General features: G+C 59.5%; 1 protein-coding gene across 4 annotated transcripts in view; it reads left to right on the top strand.

Moving 5' to 3' along the window:
* RBFOX3 (RNA binding fox-1 homolog 3) overlaps positions 1 to 20924 on the top strand; it is a 456714-nt gene that overhangs the window by 132198 nt on the left and 303592 nt on the right. For all 4 annotated transcript variants that reach the window (XM_060645213.3, XM_060645215.3, XM_060645212.3 and 1 more), the window contains exon 2: positions 4549 to 4720. The gene's annotated coding sequence lies outside the window, so the exon portion shown is untranslated. The remainder of the gene's footprint in view (positions 1 to 4548; positions 4721 to 20924) is intronic.

The following is a 20924-nucleotide window of genomic DNA, read 5'->3' as shown; positions in this document are numbered from 1 at the left end:
GTTCATGTCCTGAACTTGCAGGGCCTCGTCTGCCCAGACGTGGCCCGTGTGCCAGCAGCAGGCCCAGGGAGGGGACGTCAAATGAGGGGCAGTGACACGCCTGTGTTCCTCATCTCGAATCCCATACGTAAAGCCACTTCCCCAGATGATCCTGATTGGAAAGGACTGTTGCCGTCCCCAGCCTGCCTGTAGGTCCCCAAGTGCAGGCGAGTCTCTCTCTTTGGAGATGGGGGAAACAAGCCAGAATGGATGCTTTCCTGCTGGGCCCCTCTCCGCATGGGAAGCGGTAAGTGTGAGGGGTCTCTCGTGGGCTCAGCTGTTGACACGCAGAGAGAGAAGGCGTTGCCACTCACCCCCACCTCTGGGTGTCAGAGACCATCCTGCTGACTCACCCGAAGGGATGATGGTTACTTCCGCTTGTCGGTTTGGGAATTTTACAGAAAAGGTTCGTCCGTTGCACACGGTTCACGTAGATGTGGCTCCTCCTTCCTTTCGTCGTTCGTTTAACAAGCACCTGCTCAGTGTCAGCACCGTGCCGGGTAGGCACCTACCGGCACGGTGGTGAGAAAGACCAACCAACGTCTGTCCTCACGGGACCACGTGTAGTCTAGACCATGATGGTGATGGTGGTGATGACGTTGGTGAGTGAGGATGATGGTGGTGATGATGATTTGGCCAGGTTCTCCCTCTCCCTTCAGTCCCTCCCCCACTTCCCTCCCCATCCCTTCTGGACCGACACAGTCCAGCCCTGCAGTATGCAGAGGACAGGGCCCTCAGAGAGGAATGGAAGGGCCGACTGCCCAGTCAGTACCCATAGGACTGGCGTCTGCAGGGTGGCCAGAGGACCTTATGATCCACAGTCTCTTCCGGCAGGAACCCCTGCGGGGGCCGCTGCCTATTTGCGTGTTGGCTTATTTTTGCAGAAGATGCTTTTCGGAAGAGCCACTGTTCATTTGTCCATCTTCTCTCCCTAACGGCGAGAATCCCAACAGGAGGCCATTTGGGGCCAGGGCACCAAAGGCAGCCCCAGCCTCCTGCCCCCTTGGGAGCAGAGCTGGGAGGCTGGCAGGACGCCCAGGAGACTTTAATTGGCGGCAGAGGTGGGGGGAGGGGTGGGAATGGTTTGGACAGACCTTCCCTGAGACTGAGCCTTCCCAGCCAGCTCCCTGCCCTTGCCCTTGCCCTTGGTAGGACCACGCCTGGTATTTTCCAGCTCCAGGCCCTTCTCCGGTGTCATAGCCTTCTGGGGCGCCCACCACCTGTGTCCAGCCTTCCGGGGAAACTTAAGCCTCTGTCCACCCCCAAAGTAATTTCGAGGGCTTCCCCAACTAAAGCAAGGGGATTGAATCCTGAAGAAGTCGGTCGAGAGGATGGGGAAGAGTCCTGACCCTGGGGTTCTGGACTGTCGGGGGCCTCAGAGTCCCCCACCCCCTACAGCAGGAGGCACAAGGACATTGACGTTGATGGTCAGCAGTTGGAGGCTCCCTGCCTGCCTCTGGCCCCCAGGCTACACTCGTGAATGTGGTTCCGAGGAGGAGGAAGACGCAGCTCTCTCCCCTGCTGGGTTTGGGACAGCAGGCTGTGGCCTTGACCCTGGGCTTCAGCTGGACAGGCCAGAGCCGCCGTGCGCTGTGAGCCCCACGGGCCTTCTCGTCTCCCTTCCTTCTCCCTTTTCCCGGAGCCGGCCTTGGGGCCTTGGGGGACCTCATGGCAACTTACTTGCCTGGCCTTTTGTCTCTTACCTTCATCTGTTCTGTGAAGAAGGAGGTGGGGCCAATCCCTCTCCCTGGCAGCTGGGGAGCTGGGGCACCGCACTGGGGTGGGTCCTGTGTCCCTGAAAATCCTGGGGCCGGGGCCCCAGCGTCTGCACCGTGGGCAATGGATGGTGCCTCGTTCTGCGGAGTGGGGAGAACGTGCAGTGGCAATCAGGGACAAGCTGTTAAACGGTGGCCCATTTAAGAAAACAAAGTGGGGCGCCTGGGTGGCTCAGCTGGTTGAGCGTCCGGCTTTGGCTCAGGTCGTGATCTCGCGGTTTGTGGGTTCGAGCCCTGTATCGGGTTCCGTGCTGACGGCTCAGCCTGGAGCCTGCTTTGGATTCTGTGTCTCCCTCTCTCTCTGCCCCTCCCTTGCTCACACACTCTCTCTCTCAAAAATAAACATTAAAAAAAAAAAAAAAAAGGAAAAAGGAAACAAAGGGCAGTTGTACCAATGGTGAGGCCAAGGCCTGGCCGAGGTAGGGCTGCTCACTGGGCTATTCGTCCCTACCCCCGTCCAGTCTCCGTGAGCCCACAGCCCATGCTCCCCCGTCTTAGCAAGCACACAGCCCAGCAACATGAAGTAACCTCTCCTCTCTGGGCCTGCGGGGCTCCCGAGGTGGGAGTCGGGGTACGGGGTGCACAGCTCAGCATGTGAGTGGGGGGTGGGGGGTGAGGCATCACCCTGGAGAAGGTGGCCCAGATTTCAGGATTTGTACGTAACAATCAGTGTGGAGCCAGAGGGGTTTGGGGTCTCTCTGGATTCCTGTACTGCCCCTCTCCCCTTCCCGTCTTTGCTCCCTGTCCCTTGTCACCTTTCCACCTTTCCACCTTTCCGTCGTGGGTTTACCTGCCAGGGGCACTGTCACATCTCCGCCTTGCTCCTGTTCCAGGGGGTCTGGTGCAGAATGAACTCCAGCCCTCGCCTTTTGTGCCCGCTGCGGAGAATCAAGCATTTGGTTCTAAGACAAGCCTGCCTACCTGCCTTCTCCGCCCCACCAGCTTGGGTCACCACCTGGAGCCTCCTGTACCTGGGGCCCTCTGCGTCGACCTGGCTCCTCTCTTACCTGGGCCCTGCCCCCAGCCGTCTCTGTCACTGCATTTGGCACTGACCTAGAACCACAGATCACACACTTGCTTTTCCCACTGAAAAGTGGCCTCACAGAGCTCGGGGCTGTTTTCCGTTCCCTCCGATGCCCAGCTCCCGGTGCCGTGCGTGGCATGGGCGGTCACTGCAAAGCCACGTGGTGCCTGGGCCTCCCTCTGGGAGCTTGGCCCTGCCGTTGGGCATGTGGGTGGTTCTCCTTTTAAGTGACTGGATTTTAGGAAGAGAAACAAACTGGTAGTCTTTTCTTTTTTAAAGCTCCGTTGTGGGGTTTCTGGGGACATGCCAGTGGGAGTCTCTCCCCTGAGGCGGGCTGGGGGGAGCCCCTCCTGGCCAGCCTGACTCAGGACTCTGCCCCAGAGCCGGTCCCTCGGGGCTGGCCAGAGAGGATGTCCCCAGCGGTGTTTCTGTCTTGCCTGCCGATGGCACGCACACAGGGTTGGAGTGAATTAAGCCAAGAAAGGACTTTCGAGGCCCAGGTGCCCCCCATCCAAAACAGCAGCCACCAGCCCCCTTGTGTTTCCTGGGAATTCGGGCTTCAGGGAGACAGTGGTCACTCTTGTACAGAAGCCTGAACGTGTGCGTGGAGGAGAAGAAGGGGTGGGGGTTCGTTCGTTCATTCATTCGTTCATTCGTTCGTTCATTCATCCATCCATCCATCCCTCCCCGTGACACATACTGAGTGAGCTCCGACCGGGTGCCAGGCACATCCCAGGCACTGGGGTCCCAAGTGCTTGCCCTCGGGGTGCTTGCATTTCAGGGTGGTGCATCTGTGGGGTGGCAGCTGTGAAGTCCTGGGGGAAGATCAGGGGGCGAAGGAGGAGGGAGTGCCAAGGGGATGGCCGTCAGTTTTGACAGGGTGTGCTGCTTGGGGCTGGCCACCTTACCGCACATCCCCAGGCCGGGAGGGGCGAGCCACGCAGTTACACAGTTACGTGGGTGCGCAGGCGTGGTCAGGGGGAGGCGCTCTTGTGCGCGGGGCAGCCAGGAGGCCTGGGACTGCAGGAGGTGCAGGCCATGCCTAGGGTCCCGTGGGCAGAGCAGGATTTACCTGGAAGCTATGCACCCATGGCCCCAGCGAGACCCTGCAGCGTTATTTTTGCCTTTGTCGTCTGAGGCAGCCCTGCCCCCGCCCCCGCCACCCACCCCCGGCCGGCGATTCATGTAAGCGTCAGGGTGTCCAAACCTGGCTTCGCCTGGCTTGTAGGTCACTGTAGCAGCTCTGGGTGTTTCCTCCCAATGACATAGGGACACGGTGGGAGAGTGGCACCACCTTTCAAAAAGAGAGGGACAAGGGAGTTTCAGGAACGATGGCAGTGATGGGCCCTGGAGTTTGCAGTGGGTGACTCAGGAAGCGATGGGACGGGCGAGAGCGGACGGGGTGGGGTCAGCGTTGGGGGGCGAGGGGGGCAGGGGGGCAAATATCACTTAGGGGGCATCACGGCGGGAGGGCCGATGGAGCAGCAGGGGCAGCCCAGCTGCCCTTTGGCGATGGGGTCCCAACGCTTTGTTTTCAGACAGGTTCCCCTCGCGTTCCCCTGGGGTGTGACCTCAGGCAGCCACCCGTTGCCTCAGTTGCCGCGTGGCACGCCCTCTTCTCTTGTTTGCTAACACCTGTGCTCCTTTGATGTCAAAAAGAAGATGTTTGCTTCAAAGGCATTTAAGTCTTTTCCTTTTCTTTTCCTTCAGGTTGAGAATCTGTCTCTGAGAACCTGAAACTTTTCCTGCCGAGACGCCGCCCGCCCGCCCGCCCGCCCGTATTTCCCAGCAGCCTTCCACCCCAGAACGTTCCAGAAAGAATCCCACAGGGAGGGGGTCACCTCCCTGCCGCAGCCAAACAGACCTCACCCACCACTACCAGGTAAGGCGCCGCCGGCCACCACACCGATCCTTCAGGGAGGAGGTTGCGTTTGTGATTGAGAAACATCTTATTGACCCAAGGGGATTGCAGGCTGGGGACTTTTCTGCTTCCTCCGTCTTTCGTGGCCTCAGGGTCGGGATGGCCTCGGGGTCGGCGTGGGGAGCGTTGGGGCAGATGCCCAGGAATGTGCTGGCTTGACTTGGTAAGGAGTGCCTGCTGTCTGTGACCTGAAACGCGTCAGCCTGGCGGCAGAGTTATCCTCCCAGGAAGGAAGGTGGGCGGGGCGCAGCGTCCACCGTCTGGGTTCAGGGCAGACTGCCGTGGAGGCCGAGGTCGGGTCTGCCCTTCCCCTGCCCAGATTTCCCTGCAGCCCGGCCAGCGGCTCTGGTGTCCCCACCTGGCTCCAGAGGGGACCGGACGATCGCTCCGTGACACTTGAGCTGTACCGGGAGCTCACCCCACGACCCCAGGGTTAGCGGGTTAGCGAAAGACCGCCCCGCGGGCTCAGGGCCTGTCCCACCTCAGACGCCAGCCACAAGTCTTGGGGGCCACTTGCCACTTCTGATGGACCGGCTACAAGTTCCCGTGACCCTCCGTGTTGATAATCTGCTAGACTGACTCTCAGAACTTAAGAGCCACACTCACGGCTGCGTTTCCGTAGTAAGGGACACACGTAGATGGGACCAGGTCTGCCCTCACCCTGCAGGGTCAGGACAGCTCACCCTCCCGGCACATCCACGTGCTCTCCCCTCACAAAGCTGCCTGAGCTGGGAGTGTCCAGAGTTTTACCGGAGTCCTATTATGTCATTGGCCCCAAGACTGGACTCTGTCCCCTGTCCCTCTCTCCCCTGAGCGGGGAAGTGAAAGCTCCAGCTCTCCAGTCAGGGTCCCTCTGCCTAAGGACTCAAGAGTCACCCAGTCAGCGTGAAGTCGGGTGTGGGCATAACAGAGGACGTTCCCATCCCTCGGGAGTTCCAAAGGTTTTAGAGGTTACCTCCCAGGAACCAGGGACAATAACCAGGGTTATTACATCACCACGAAGGTCAATGCAGCCCGGTCCCCACTAAGAAACTGCACAGAACTGGAGGGTGGGGCTCATCCAAGGCCGGGCAGGAGGGACTTGGGCCCCGCGTGGCAGTCCGCCTCTGTGCTGACCCTTTTCTGGGCGGAGCAAGCGATGCCCATAGGAATTCTGGGCAAAGAGCCGAGGACACAGGCTGGTGTCTCCAGTACCCCTTTAGTGTGCACGCCGTCAGCTTCTGCATGAGGTGCGGGAGCCTTGCCAGGTCCGCACTGCTGCCTTTCTTCCCACGATCCAAATGGGCTCCCCCTCTGCCTCGGGGTGTCTTGGGGCCCTCTTTCTGCCTAGGGTTGATGGCGTCCCGACTGGTCCGTGTGCTGTCATTGACCCGTACTCGCTGACTCTGTCGTGGAGGCTGCAGCTTGGTGGCGACAAAGCCAAGTCCTTGCCGTGTATCCTCTGCTGGGGACGAGTTGCACATCTCAGTCAGGTAGCGATAAGGCTGTGAAGAAGGGTGGTCAGAGGCAACCGAGGGTGGTAGAGGCTGCTGTTCCCACAGGGCAGTCCGGGCAGGCCCTGGAGGCTGATGGGGGTGAGGCAGGGAACCAGCCGAGCCCTGGGAAGGGCAGTTCAGACAGAGGGCCTGGCAAGTGCAAAGGCCCTGAGGCATGTTGGAGAAGTAGCAAGAAGGTTGGTCTGCCAGGGTCCAGGGGGGAGCGGGGTGGGAGGAGATAGGGCCAATGGTGTAGGGCCTACCTGCAGAAGCTTTTAGGCCAGGGGTAAGGACTTGGGGTTTTGTCTTAAAGATGGTAGGAACCGCTGTCCGACTTCAGCTCAGGTCATGATCTTGCAGTTCGTGAGTGGGAGCCCCGCGTCGGGCTCTGTGCTGACAGCTCAGGGCCTAGAGCCTGCTTCCGATTCTGTGTCTCCCTCTCTCTCTGCTCCTCCCCTGCTCGTGCTCTGTCTGTATCTCTCTCTCTCTGTTTCAAAAATGAGTAAACATTAAGAAATTTGAAAATAAAAGACGGTAGGAGCCACGGAAGGCCTCTGAGCAAGGGGTTGAATCAGCAGACTCGAGTTGTGTGCAGATGACGTTGCCTTCTGTGTGGGGAGTGGCTGGGGAAGGAGGTCAGGGCAGAAGCAAGGCCACCGTAAGGAGGTTCCTGCTTGTCCCAGGGAGGTGGGGCGGGGGGGGGGGGGCTGTGCCACGGACCCAGGATGTGAAGGGTGGGTCTGGGGATGTGTTTGAGATGAGAATTTTCAACGACCACCTTTCTACACGGAAATGATTCTGTCACATCACTGCTAGACCTTCGGGGACCCCTTAGAAAGCCTGCGAAGGGAAGTCATATACTGCAGCTGTGCTGGGCAGGGGAGCCAGGCCATGCGACCGTTCCAAAAGTCTCGATCCCATGGACCTTCAGAATCCTTCGGGACTGGGGGTCCCCTCAGTGCTACCGTAAAACCACCCATAGTGGACGCACAGCTTGGGGCTGACCTCAGTGCGGGCCAAGCCACCCTGGGGTCATGCACCGCCCCCTAAATCTCAGGATCTTGGGTCTAAGCAAGTGCCCGTGGCACTGCCCCGGGGAAAGAGCAGTAGAGTGCAGACCTCCTGTGGGCAGGTGACCCCTGAGAAGATGCATTTCCTTGAAGGTGATTGCAGGGCCCAGCTTTGTGTGAAAAGGTAAATTCTTGGGGGTGTCACAGCCAAAAGCACCAGACTGGCTGGTCCCGGCTGGCAGGTCTGGGAAACTCGGGGCTCAGTGGGGCCTGTGCAAGTCCCTTTGGGCCTGGAGCTGCGTCTCCCCTCGTTGATGCCAAGGCACACTCTGACATCGTGGAATGGGCGATGTGCTTTGGAGTCTCCTTCCTCCCAGGGGGGAGGCGGGGGGTGGGTCAAGGGGAAAGAAAGCACCAGGGGAGACTCGCGTGTCCCTGTTGTGCCGAGTAGTTTGAAGCCTGCAGAGGAAGCTGGGCTGTGTTCTGCCTTTTAGTCCACTTCAGGCGACTGGTGGGTCTCCGAAGGGAGAGGCCAGGCCCACGGAGCGGTGGTCTGGTGTGCCAGCCACTGTTCTCGAGGGGACCCAGACAGGCCCTCCGGAGGGAGCCAGGCCCACCCCCGGGCCCCCAGTGCGTCGAGCTCTGATGTCTGGAAGGAAAATCGGGAGAGGCAGCAGGCATCCCAGTCCCTCCCCCTCTCAGAGGCCCCCGCCGTCCGTGATTTCATGACGCCCGGTGGAGCGTGCCCTGGCCTCCGCTGGCAGGAGGAGAGCCAGCTGGGGGATGGAGGTTTGGGGGAAGCCAGTGAGGGGGAGAGGGCGTGAGGCGCTCCCGCACGCCTTCCACGGTGGTCGCCGGGGTCAGTCATGGGCAAGGTCAGTGCAGGCCTGAACCCGAAGGAGCCCGTGCTGCGGCGCGTGGGGCTGGTCCATCCCCTGGGGCTGCGGGGCCATGTAGTGCACGCAGCTCCCCATCACTGCAGGGGCGTCCTTGCTGGCGGGGAGGGGACCCCTCTTCTGCCTTGGAAAGCGTCCCATGAATTAGATCCCATTTTAAGGCTCATCCTTCCGATGTGGATTCAGTTTGGGTTTTACTGTGTAGTAAATGCTGAGTCCCTATTGAAAACATGGGGGAAATTAACCTGCTACAAAATGAGATTCCTTTCTTGTGTGCAGTGGTGGAGGCCTGGGGCAGATCGGTGCTTCAGGTCACGGGGGGGGGGGGGAGCCCGCTTACCCGTGACCTGGAGAAACTCACGGTGGGCATCTTGGCTCTTGTGTCCGGCCCTCTCCCCTCCCCCTTGCCGTTCTCTGAATCCTTCGGAACCACAACCACCCGGCCTCTGTCTGTGTCAGGCTCCTCCTCCTCCAGATGCTTTTGGATGGGGGGGGGGGGGGGGGAGGGGGGGTGCCCTTGTTCTGGAAGCTGAGACACAACAAGGCCCTCTGCCCTGACCTCTGGCCCCTCAGAGGCTGCCCCTGAAACCTGCAGGGGCGGAGACGGTCCAGCCAGAGCTCACGCTTCCTGCTCAAGAAGAAAGGCTTTGGCCCGGCCAGAGGTACCGCTTCAACTCCTTTAAACACGGCCACACGTGGGGGCGGCGTGTGTCCGAGAGCAGGGGCTGCTGCGCTCGTGTTGGGGCAGAGGGCGAACGTGTCATAACTGTGCAGCTGGTGCATGTCAGGCGTTGCCCCCCTTCAGCACGAGAACCCGTCTGTGTACCCCGGCCGTCCCCCCCGCTTGGGGACGGACCCCGGAGCTGCAACATGCAACTTCCCATAAATCATCCCCGAATGGGCGCGCTTCCTGTGCCATCCATCACGCCCCGTCTCTTGTCTGCTTGTTTTTAAAAGCTGTTAAACTGGAATCCATCACATGGCATCCTCGGGGGGCCAGGCAGAAGCAGAGGCTGCCCGCATCAGCAATATTAATGCACACGGAGCTTTCTAGAGCATCGAGGCAAATGTCTCCCCCGTGGTGGGGAGAGGGAGAGAGTGGCTTTATCTAGTTACGCCAGAAGCTAATGGGATGTTTTTCTGACACTTGGAGTTGATACATTCCTGCCACGCATGAGGAGGTCCTGGTGCTGCTGGTGGAGCTGGTAAGGCCACCTGAACGGTGCCGTGGTGTTTCCGCCTTCTCGCAGGGGCACCTGACTTCCTCCTGTACCCGGCAGTTGCTCTCGAAGACCGTAGCTTGAGCCAATCTGTGGAGACATGGATCCTTCTAGGAACATCCGTGGTTCCTCTTTCTTTCATGGCTGAATGTTTTTGGAAAGGAGGATCTGGGAAGGGTGTCGAGATCAGCTTTAATCCTCGTTTCTGGAACAGGTTCCGGGCATGTGCCCTTGAGGAAGGGAGAGGAGGGGGACCTGGAGCCCTCCCTCCTGCCTCCCCTACTCCCCTCCCCTTCCTCCATGGTTTAGCCGTGGCTGGAATCTTCCCGGCTGTCCTTAGCATCCATGGAATGAACTCGTGCAGCTCTGTCTCTGGGAGCCCCTGTGTCTGTCCCAGACAGATCTCACAAACCTGGGGGCAGCGGGGATGTCTCATCCCACCTGCATTTGGCTTCCCCGCTTTCCTTTTCTTTGCCCCATTTGTGTTGGTTGAAGGATAAACCTACTACTGTGGGCACTGGTGAGACATTTGTAAGACAACAGAAGAGCAGGACAGTGTTTTCTCCTGGTGGCTTTGGAGCCCTGTGAGTGAGCTGCCCTGGTTTGGGCGGGGGGGGGGGGGGGGGTGCTGGATGGGTCCTGGACAGGCGCCCGGTGGGAGCATTGCCCTCCCTCCGCCCCAGGAGCTGTCCAATTAGAGCCCATTAGTCACTCAGTGTGTTGGAGCATTTAGAAACAATTAAAGGTGAGAAGAGTTTCCAGATGCAGCCTCAGTGCTGGTGCTGGAAGGCAGGCTCTGCTGTTCCTCCCCAGATGGCAGTCGTCTGGAGAGCCCGCAGCCCTCTCGCGGGAGCGGGCCTGGTCCCCGTGGCCCCAGAGCCCGCAGCCTCGGGAGGGTGAACCCTGAGGCGGCCCTGGGGCTGCCCTGACCCGGGAGCACAGCCTGGGGGTGGGGATTAAAACAGCAGAAACAGATCCTGTCACAGTGCTGGGGGCTGGGTGTCTGAAGTCAAGGTGTCAGCGGGGCCGCGCCCCCTCCCCCAGATGCTGGTGGCCGCCGGCAGTGCTTGGCGCTCCCTGGCCGGTAAACCCGTCGTGTCATCCTCTGCCTCCATCACCACGTGGCGTCTCCTCTGCTCTGTGCCTGCCTGGCCCTGTGCCTTCGCATGGTGATGCCCTCTGTGCGTGTGTGCTGTAAATCTCCCTCGTCTGGTGAGGACACCGGCCGTTGGGTCGGGGCCACCCCATTCCAGTAGGACCTCCTCTCATCTTCACCCTTGACCACATCTGCAAAGACCCTCTTTTCAAATGAGATCACATGCATGGGTTCGGGGGGTCAGAGGGACAAAATCCTACCTACTGCATCTCCCAAGACTGCTGGGAGGAAAGTGAGCCCAGGCACTGAGCTGTCCCCCCACTGCCTCTGGCCCCATGGATTCCACTCAGACACTAGGATTCTCACCAGTTCTTTTATTGTTATTCATTTTAACGTTTATTTATTTTTGAGAGAGAGAGACAGAGCACGAGCAGGGGAGGGGCAGAGAGAGAGAGGGAGACACAGAATCCGAAGCAGCTCCAGGCTCCGAGCGGTCGGGACAGAGCCCGATGCGGGGCTCGAACTCGTGAACCGCGAGATCACGACCAGAGCCGAAGTCAGGCGCTCAACCGACTGAGCCACCCAGGCGCCCTTCTCGTCTGTCCTTTTAAAGACAATGATGCCTGTAGGCCAGTCAGGAAGTGAAGGCCAGCATGACCCCGAGCTGTAAGACGAGCCTTCTCAATGCAACCCTTCCCCAAGCTTACAGATCCTCCTTAACGACAGCAGGAGGCACCGGCGCGCCGTGGTCATCGGCTGGGAGCCTTTCTTGTGTCCCCGACTTGCTCTTCTCCACCCACCTCCCGCCATCCCACTGTTGACAGCGGTCTTGAGAACAAAAACCAAGAATTAAAAGGCCAGCCTCCCCCTCCCCCCAAATCTAGGCCTGAAAATGAACCGTTTTTGGTCCAAGTCTGGGTCACACGGTTTTGTTTTGCTGGCGAGGGTCTCCCTGCAGGAAGGAGTTGGGAGGGGGAAGGTGAGGGGGGAAAACCCGGGGGAGCCAGTGGGACCCTGTACGCGGTCGGGCTACAGTTGTGGAACATGCTGGCTCAGAAGACCAAGGAGGCCGGCGGGGCCCAGGAGGAATAAAGCCAAGCTAACAGTCGCAGAAGTGAGAATCCAGAACGGGGGCGGGGCACAAGGACACTAGAGAGAGGGCCAAATGGCACCGGGGACAAGGAGGAACACACGCGGAAGACAGAGCCTGGGGACAAGCTGTCCTGATGTTTACGGATGCAAAAGTCAAACGTGAGTGAGGTGGCCTCCTGGGAAAACTTTTGTTCCTGATGGCGGCTCATCGTCTTCCCGCGAGAGGCTGAACATCCGGATAAGGGCCGTATCTCCAGGCTGAGCTGGGAAACGGTTGTTGCCGTCAACAGGTGCACGGAGGGGAGGGAGGGACCCTCTTCATGCCCCAGGATGCTCGTCGACACCCGTGGGCACGCAGGACCCGAGGGGTCCCGACACCCAGAGTTGCTGTGTGCAACGTGTGACTTAAAGATGTCCCAGGCGGAGCCACACGCCGGTCCCATGTCACCGATTCTGGGTTCAAACTGGGTTATGACCCCGGGGGCCATGAGGGTTTGTGGGTCACTGTTTTGGCTGATCCCGCTGCCCGGCGGGCACCCATCTGGTTCCGTGGGACCCTCACTTTGTGTCTCTGCATGGACACGCAGGCTGGCAGTGAACGGACAAACGGACAAGCAAGGGTTTTTATGGTTTGGGAGAAAACTCTTTCTTTTAATCCAGTCTGCAAGGATACATTAACAATCCCTAGGCCCGGCGCTTTCAAAGACATCTGTGTTCTGTGGGGCAAAGAGCAGACAAGGAGGGTCAGCAAATGTCTCAGGAAGAAAAATTACTTTAGAGGTAGAGGTGGGGACTGGCCCAGCTTTCGTGTTGTGTGTGCGCGTGTAGAAGAGAAGACACAGGCAGGACAGAGTCAGTTCTCTCTGCTTCCGCGGGGTGGGAGAGGAGGTGGAGATTGGACAGATGGCGTTTTTGAGTGACCTTGTGTCGCCGGGCACTGCTGAGCGCCGCCGGCTGGAGGTGCAGGAGGCTCGTGGGGTGTGGCCACCCGCAGCTACCAGTGGGGGTTCATCAGGATGTCAGCGTTACGGAAGGCCCTGGAAGCCATCAGAAGATAGGCCCAAGTTCAAGAAAGATCAAACAGCGCTGTCCTGGGACACCTTCACGAGGGAGGCCTGGAGAGTCTGACGTATCGATGGCGTGGAGACCAGTCAGGCGGGTGTCCTGGGGTGACACGTGCACGCGGACCCTCCACCCGAGGTTCCCGTCGCTAGGTTGACGTGTGTCGCCCGTGTGAATCCTCGTGACAACCCGATGAGCTGAGTTCCCCCCAGGAAGCTGAGCCACAGATGAAGGATTCTGCCGGGGTCGTCCAGACTTGGAACCCACGTGGCTCTCTGGGGACAGCACTGGCTCAGCACGCCTGTCTCGAATGATCCAAGTCAGAGCTACTCGGGGCGCCTGGGGGGGGCTCAGTCAATTCAGCGTCTGACTTCGGCTCAGGTCATGATCTCATGGTCCGTGGGCTCCAGCCCCATGTCAGGCTCTGTGCTGACAGCTCGGAGCCTGGAGCCTGCTTGGGATTCTGTGTCTCTCTTTCTCTCTGCCCCTCCCCTGCTGGCACTCTGTCTCTGTCTGTCTCTCAAAAACCAACGTTGACAAAAATTTACAAATCAGAGAGCTGCTCAAGGTGAGGTCTGTGGACAGAGCCTGCCCTTGAGCCACTGCCCCTGGTCCCTGGAAGATGAGGGCAGGGCCTGGGAATAAGCACGGAGAGTCGTTTATGAGAGTGACTTCATAGCTCGTGGATCCATTCGTGAGAAATTGGGCTTTGTATCTTGTCTTTTTTACTCCGTGTTTCCCAGTAATCCCTTTCGTATGGCATCTCCGTCCCTTAACGTACAGAGCCCTTCACCACAGGTGCTTTGAGCAGGCCTGACTGGAGAGGGTACCCGTCACATCTCAAATAGGCTGTGACATGGGCCAGCACGCCCAGAGCGGGTCCCGCCTCGAGAACGTGCCTCGGTGACGTCGGATGTGCGGGGGACTCGACTGTGCTGAGGCTGCCGTAACAAAGACCACAGCCCGGCTGGCCTCGCGGTTCTGGAGGCTGGATGTCCAGGATCCAGGTGGTGGCCGGGGCCATCTCTCCCGAGGTCTCTGTTCTGGGCTCGCAGCCGGCCACCTTCTCCCTGTGTCCTCACAGGGTCGTCCCCCTGTGCGTGTCTGTGTCCTGATCTCCTCTTCCAAAAGAACACCAGCCACGGGTGGATTAATGTAATGGCCTCTAAAAGCCCCGTCTCCAGATATGGTCACATTCTGAGGTGCTGTGGGGGTTAGGGCTTGAACATGTGAGTTTTGAGGATACGCGGTTCAGCCTGTAACAGAAGGGTACGTAAGAATTTCCTGTACTGTTTTTGGAATTTCTTGTGAATCGTAAATGATCTGAAAACAGTAATTTTTTTTTAAGGGTACGCATCTCTCTCCCAAAACAGCACGGCCGCTGTGTTTGTCTCCACAGGGTCCCTGAAGGCCTGCCCGTCGTCCTCGGTTTGGGGGAACGGCCCCCTGGGAGGGATACCAGGTTGGCATGGCCCCGGCCTCACCCTCTCTGCTTTCTGTCCTCAGGTGCTGTCCCTCCCCCCGTGCAGAGGGCACCTGGGAGGCGTGCTCAGCGGGCTCTGGGGCTGCCCTCCTTCATTCTCTGCCCATGGAGGTTCTCTTGGGTCCCTGTCTCCCCTCCTCTGCTCGTCCCCCTTCCTCTTGGGTTTTAAGGCACCGGCTTCTGCTGCTGCCTTGTTCCCCTCCCCCCCCCCCCCCCCCAAGCTCTGCACGCGGTAGGTTTCCCGAAAGGCTTTCCATAGAACGTCCCGGATACAGCGTTTGGACGGTGGTTTAGTTGTACCTCTTGGAATGCTCTCCCCTAACTCTGGGAACAGTTGAATCATGGGTCACATGTGGCCCTCTAGGTGTGACGGAGGAACCACCAGATGGGGCTGTGACAGCAGACCTGTGTCTGCACACCTTTCCTCTGTGGCAGACCCTGCCCATTCCCCACTGGGCAGGGTGTACAGACGACTTACCCGTGTGTCCACCAATCTGTGGATCCACTCGTCCATCCTTGTAGCTGTCATCCGTCCAAGTACGTGTGCGTCCGTCCGTCCGTCCGTCCGTTCTTCCGTGCGTCTCTTACGCGTATGCGTACGTGTGTGGGTGTCTGTTCATCTCTCTGTCCGTCTGCCCATCCCCTCTTTCTCTCTGGAAGTCTTTGTTTATTTTCATTGCTCGTTATTGCTAATATTGCAAAGATGATTTTGAAAACTTCATCCGTTCTTGATCTTATCGGGGTGGTCAGGGCAGACGATCACAGTTGTGTTTCTTTGCTGAGCTGAGGCTTATGGCAGCTCTCAGGACTCGGCAAACGCGCGAGGGCGGGAGAGCTAAGATGTGGGAAAGGAGAAGAGGAAGGAGGAAAGCCAGGAAGGGACGTGGAAATATGCCAGAGGAACCTTGTGGAGTGACGGTCGGGACTGGGGGGGGCCTGTGACATCTGACTCTGACTTCCACGGTCTGGCCCCCGCCCCCCGGAACCTGTCCTGCCCCCTGCCTGTGTCCTGGCTGTCCCACCCACATTATTGCCTCTCTGTGGGCTCCTGTTCCCCCCTCCCCCGCCTTCCCACAGCTGGTGACTGTCCAGCTGCTCCTTCTGGCCACGTGCAACTCCCATGCCTCCACGACGGCTTCGGACGGGGCAGAGCCGGGCCTGGGCTGCAGGAGAAATCGGAGGCTCAGAGAACAGGATGGGGGAGGCCAGGGGGGGGGGAGGACAGACTCTGGAGACCCCGCTCAAGGTCTCCACCCAGGAGTACTCCCAAGACCTTAGTGGAGAGAAAGACTGAATTTTGAGAAAAAGAGTAATGAGCCCGGTTAAAGTGGCCCACAGGACACAGAGCCTGGCATGGGCCGGATCTGGATGAAGTCCCACTAGATCCTGACGACTGGCCGCCACGGAGCCTGGGGGGGGGGGGGGTGCGATGTGGGGCACAGGTACCACCACCCACCTTCGCAGCTGGGGAACAGCCAGGAGCAGGAGCTGCCTGGTGGGGTTTGCAAGCCTTCCTTTTCCAGGCAGGCTGGCCACGGCGTCCAGCTGGGACACACTTCACGGACAGCATGTGGCTGTGTCCCCAGCATCCTCCCTGTTTGTATCAGGCCCTGAGCACAGTGGCCTTCTTAAAAGAAGAATAAATTGGCAACACGGCATGAGATTTTCCCGCCTCTCCTTCTCCGTCTCTTCCCTCCGTGAGCCCAGCTCCTTGTTTTCTGTTCATCACCTAAGACCTCTGACAAAGACACCTTGCTTTGGGGAACTAAATACGGGGAGAGGGGTGACCCACGGCTCTCTTAACCACATGCCACAACAGACCCGCCATGCATCTTGTATACACATCTCCTGCGGCGTGAAGGTGGGCCTGGGCCGCGCAGTTCACAGACCCTGTTTCTACACTGTCGGGATGTGGTCAACACGGGTTGTGACCCCACCTGCCAGCTTGGAGCCCCGGAGGCCCTCCTTCCCACCTGGTGACGTCGATCCTCAAGGCAAAGGGAGCCTGGGCCTCACTCATCGGCCGCGAGACACCCCTTTTTGTTAGGACAAGCTGACCCCTCAAACCAGTCCCTGGGCCTCGTAGCAGCCACGGCTGGCAACAGCACCCGTGTCCAGGAGAAAAATGAGCAAATTCGCTTGCTTTCTTTGGGGTGTGCATGTGGGCGTGTGGAAGGGCTTTCAGGAAAATCCTCGTTCCCTGTTACAGAATAGGCTGATATTCCGAGCCCACCTTCTGGAAGCGGGGAGGGCCCTCAGGCTGCTGGCAGGGCGTCACCTGTGGTATGTCGTCAGCATCTTGAACCACTGCAGACCACTCCGCAGTTCTCCCCCGTCTCCCAGGAGCGTTCCAGATCACCGAGGTCTGGGGAAGTACACGGTGTCTCAACCCAGTGCTGGCCCGAGGGACCCAAGGCTAGGGGATGGAGAACAGCCACGAGCGCGTGGTCCCACCCGACCCCTGGCCTGCTACACAAGGGCACCTGGGGCTGGAACATTCCAGAACTGCAGAGCATCTCCGCACAAGCACTTAGGGCAGGGAGACTTCTGGACCACCCCCCAGATTTGCAGACGGAGCAGACTCCTGGGCTGAAGGATTTGGCCGGGTTGTTTCTGCGAGGCTCAGAGAGAGGTTGCCAGCCCCTGCAAACCCAGAGCTCAAAGGAATGTCTGCTCCCTGCAGGAGTTCTGTTCGGGTGACCCGACCCTCGCGGTGCAGAGCCAGCGACCCCGTGTCCACCCCCGGGGCGGGCAGACGAGAGGCCGAGGGATTCCCCAACCTCTTTCCTCGATGTGGGTCCAGGGGCAGGTCCCGGAGAGGCTGGGGGTGGTCAAGGTTGGATCCTTCTGGATGAGGGCTGGCCCCCCCTGGCTACTTCTCATGTGGTGAAGGCACAGACCTGCCTAGTTATCATGCAGGGAGTGTTGTGCTTGAAGAAATTTAGATGTATTTTTTTTTTTTTTTTGCGTGTGCTTGCATGTAAATGTGGGTAGGTGCTGTCCTGATTGATGGCAATTAGCATTTTCTAACGGGAACAGATGTTCCGATTGCCAGGAGGCTGGTACCTAACGCCCACGCTGCCATCTGCTCGCCGGGCAGGGCCGGAGGAAGCGCCCCGGCCCGCGGCCCCGCAGCCCCGTAGCCCTCCACGGCGGCGTGCACTCAGGATCGTGTGAGATTGTTTCTGGAGGGGGGAGGCGGGGGGAGAGAAATAATAATAAAGATGTTTCCGGGGTTATAAATAGTCATGGAGCTCTCTCTGGTTAGCAGCTCGGCGCACTGCGTGAACGGTGGGAGTGGGGAAGGGACACATAATGTCAGCCCCGCGTCGCGTCGGTGAGGGACGGCCTCGGAGGCCACGGTGGAGGGTCACAGCGCCGTGAACCGGTTCAGGGTTCGGAAGACCAGAGGGAGGATGGAGGTGATGGAGGTGATGGGGAAGGGGACGAGGAAGAAGGGGGGCTCCGCTCAGGGCTTGCTCGGGACCGGCAGCCGGACGGCAGCGTGGAGGGAGGGGCCACGCCGTGCTGTCCCGCGTGCTGGCCGGCGGCCTCCCCGACTGGCTGAGGCTCCAGCCCTTCCACCTGGGAGACGGGGGAAGCTTCCCTGGGCTCCTGCGAGGACTCGGGGTGAGTCCCACATAGCGTGGCCTTGGGCCCGGCGCGTCGCTGGGGCCGGCTGGCACTGGCGACCTGGTGCCCGGCTGTCCGAGGGGCCCCGGAAGGGGGGCCCTGGCCTCAGCGTGCTTGGCTCCTGGCCTTCTCCCCTCGGCCAACCCAGATGGCTCCTTGTGCTCTCCCGGTAGCTGGCAGAAATGTACTCTCTTTCTTGCTTCCTTGCTCGCTTGCTTTCTTTTTCTTGTTTCCTTTTTGGCTTCTTAAAGCAAAACAGTTTGTTTGTTTGCTATAAAAAGAGCCGCCTCCCTCCCTCCCCCCCGCCCCGGGTGGCAGTCACCAGCTTGCAGTGGGCTCCCCCCACCCCAGTCTGCAGCCAGCACCCTCCTCCTGAGGCAGATGTCTGCGGGGGAATCTGTTGCCTGTCCCCAGGCCGCCCCAACACACGTACCAGGCTTTGATGGGGGGGCCCGGGCGGCCCAGCAGCCTCCTCTGTGGGCTGAGGTCCTCGGCCCCGCTACGCTCCTTTCCTGCTGTCGTACCCGTTCTCGGCCCTGGCGGGTGTCTTCCCCAAGCTGTGGCCCGTGCAGGGTGCACGGGGCGGGCGTGGAGGCCCGTCCGCCACGGACGGTCCCTTCTTCTGCAGGCGGTCGCTGACGTCTCCCCGGCACCGTGCCTGCTGCTTTGGAAGCGCTCTGGACGAGAGGAAAGAGACTCGTCCCGCCTGTGGCGCAGCGGGAGCGAGGGGCTTGCGGTGCGTCACCGGCGACGAGCCCTCCCCACCTGGGCCCAGCAGGGCGGCGGCAAACCTCCCGTGGTCGGAGGCTGCCGGGGCCTCAGCGTTGAAGCCAGGAGGAGTTCGTATCTAAAGGGTGGCCCTGGGAAACCGTGTCCCTGTCGCCGATGATGCCACTGGTTGTGGGACGGTGGCGGGAATAGTGGTGGCCTTCGTGCCTCCAGAGGAGGCGGGGGTCAGACCGCCCCTGCCTGCGGGCTGTAGAACCTCCGGGCAGCCACTGCGTCAGGTCTTGGCCTCGTCTTAGGAACACAGCCTCTCCACATGTGTCACTCGGTGTCCCCGCTTTTACTCGGCGTCGAAGTCCTGCTTCCTCTCCTCTGCGGACTTCTCAGCCGGCTCTGTGGACGTTTGGGAGGAGACTGGAGAGCATCCCCGGCCTCCACCCCTCCGCCTGCCGGATGCTGCGGCACCCCTCCCACCCGGTGTGACAGGCCCCCCGACACGCCACCCCCCCCTTGGGGGAGGGGTAATTGCCCCCATGGGGACCCACTGTTGATTTATTTTAGAGTGACTCCATTTCTGACGGCTAACAATGGGGGGTTACCGTGTACCAGACACGCCAGCGCCACGGGGGAGTGGCTGTTGTTGTTTGCACCCCACAGAAGAGGAACCCTGGGTTCAGAGAGGCCCGGGGACCTGCCCAAAGTCACGCGACTGGTAGATGGTGGAGCCGGGGTTCAGGGTGTGGCGGACTGGCCCCCAGCCTGTGTGCTGGCATTCATCCCTCTGTTGTCACTCATCTGTCACCAGGTGGTGGGCTGTGTGTAGGAGCTTGGGAGCCCTTGCTGGATAAAGAGGCAGAAACCTCTGCCCTCGTAAGAAGGTACCCTCTAGAAGGGGGAGGCAGATAATGAACATGGTGAATTGTTTGGAATGTTAGCAAGTCTGTCAGTTTCCTGGGGCTCCTGTAACGAACTTACCCCAGTCTGGAGGGCTTCATACAACACGTCTAGTGGTCTTACAGTGGTGGAGGCCGGAGGTCCGAGGTCCGGTGCGGGCAGGGTTGGCTCCTTCGGGAGGCTCCAAGGGAGGATCTGCTCCGGGCCCCTCTCCCAGCCTCTGGGGGCCGCTGGTAGTCCGCAGTGTGCAGCGTTGTGCCTCCGTGTCTTTACGTGGCCTTCTCCCCGTGTCTCTGCATCCAGATCTCCCTCTCCACTCTCTTATAAAGACACAGGCCATTGCACTTAGGGCCTGCTCTAAAGCTGGGATCTTAAGATCCATAGCTAACTGAATCAGCGTAGACCCTTTTTCCAAATCAGGTCGCATTCTCAGGTTCTGGGTGGACGTGAGGTTTGGGGGGGGGGGGTGTGCCATTCAAGCCACTAGAGCAAGTTTTGCCTGCCATGGGCGTGCCCAAGCTGTGTGCTCGTGATGGGAGGTGTGTGCAGTGTAGACATGGGCTGTGGTTCTTCGGTGGTGAAGCTCCCCCTGGAAATGCCACCAGGGCTCAAAGAAGGAGGGACCGTTTGGAGAGGTGGCCTGTTCTCTCCACTCTCCCCTTTCCCAGCTCGGCTGGCTCTCCCTGGGAGGCAGGGGCACGTGCGCATCGTGAAACTGGACAGCGCCCATCTCGCCCGTCCCTGCCTCCCCCTCTGGTAGCCACCATTTTGTTCTCTGTGTTTATGGGTCAGTTTCTGCCTTTTGTTTGCTTTGTTTTTTAGATTCCACATATAAGTGAGATCCCGTGGTGTTTTTCTTTCTCTGATGTATCTCGCTTAGCATAATACTCTCTGGGTCCATCCACGTTGTCACAAATGACACGACCTCGTCCTTTTTCACGGCTGCGTCATATCCCGTTGCGCACACACACGCCACATGTTCTTTATCCATTTACCTGTCGGTGGACACGTGGGGGGCTTCCGCATCTGGCCTGTTGTAAATAATGCTGCAGTAAACATGGGGGTGCACATACCCTTTTGAATTAGTGTTTTAGTTTTCTCCAGGTAAATACCCAGGGGTGGAGTTACTGGATCATATGGTATTTCCATTTTTAGTTTTTTGAGAAGCCTCCGCACTGTTTTCCTCTCTTACTCGTTCTTCACCGAGTCCCAGGCCGCCCGTGGTATTTGTGCAGTGAAAGGATGTGTCAGGCACCGTGCCAGGTCCCGGGGGTCCCAGGCGAACAGGATGTGTTTCTGTCCCTGGGGAGCCTGCTGCCTCGTGCAGGAGATGGTCACGCCGTAGCTTACCTGTCCTTTGTGCCAAGGACAGAGCTATGGAGAGGTATGGTAGATGCTTTGGGGGCCCACTGGAAGGGCTTTTCAACTGGGTCTTGAAGGATGCACTGGAGTTTTCTGGGGAGAGAGAGGTGGCTAGAGAACCGCATACAGAGAAAAGGCATGGAGATGAGAAAGGGCACAGCTTTTTAAGAGGGTGACAGAGGCTGGCTGGAGTGTGGGAGGTAAGGCTGGGTGGCT

Source organism: Panthera onca, chromosome E1 (genome assembly GCF_046562875.1).
Source record: "Panthera onca isolate mPanOnc1 chromosome E1, mPanOnc1 haplotype 2, whole genome shotgun sequence".
Lineage (NCBI taxonomy): Eukaryota > Metazoa > Chordata > Mammalia > Carnivora > Felidae > Panthera > Panthera onca.
The sequence above is the reverse complement of the archived record's forward strand: the minus strand, read 5'-3'. Positions and strand labels throughout refer to the sequence as shown.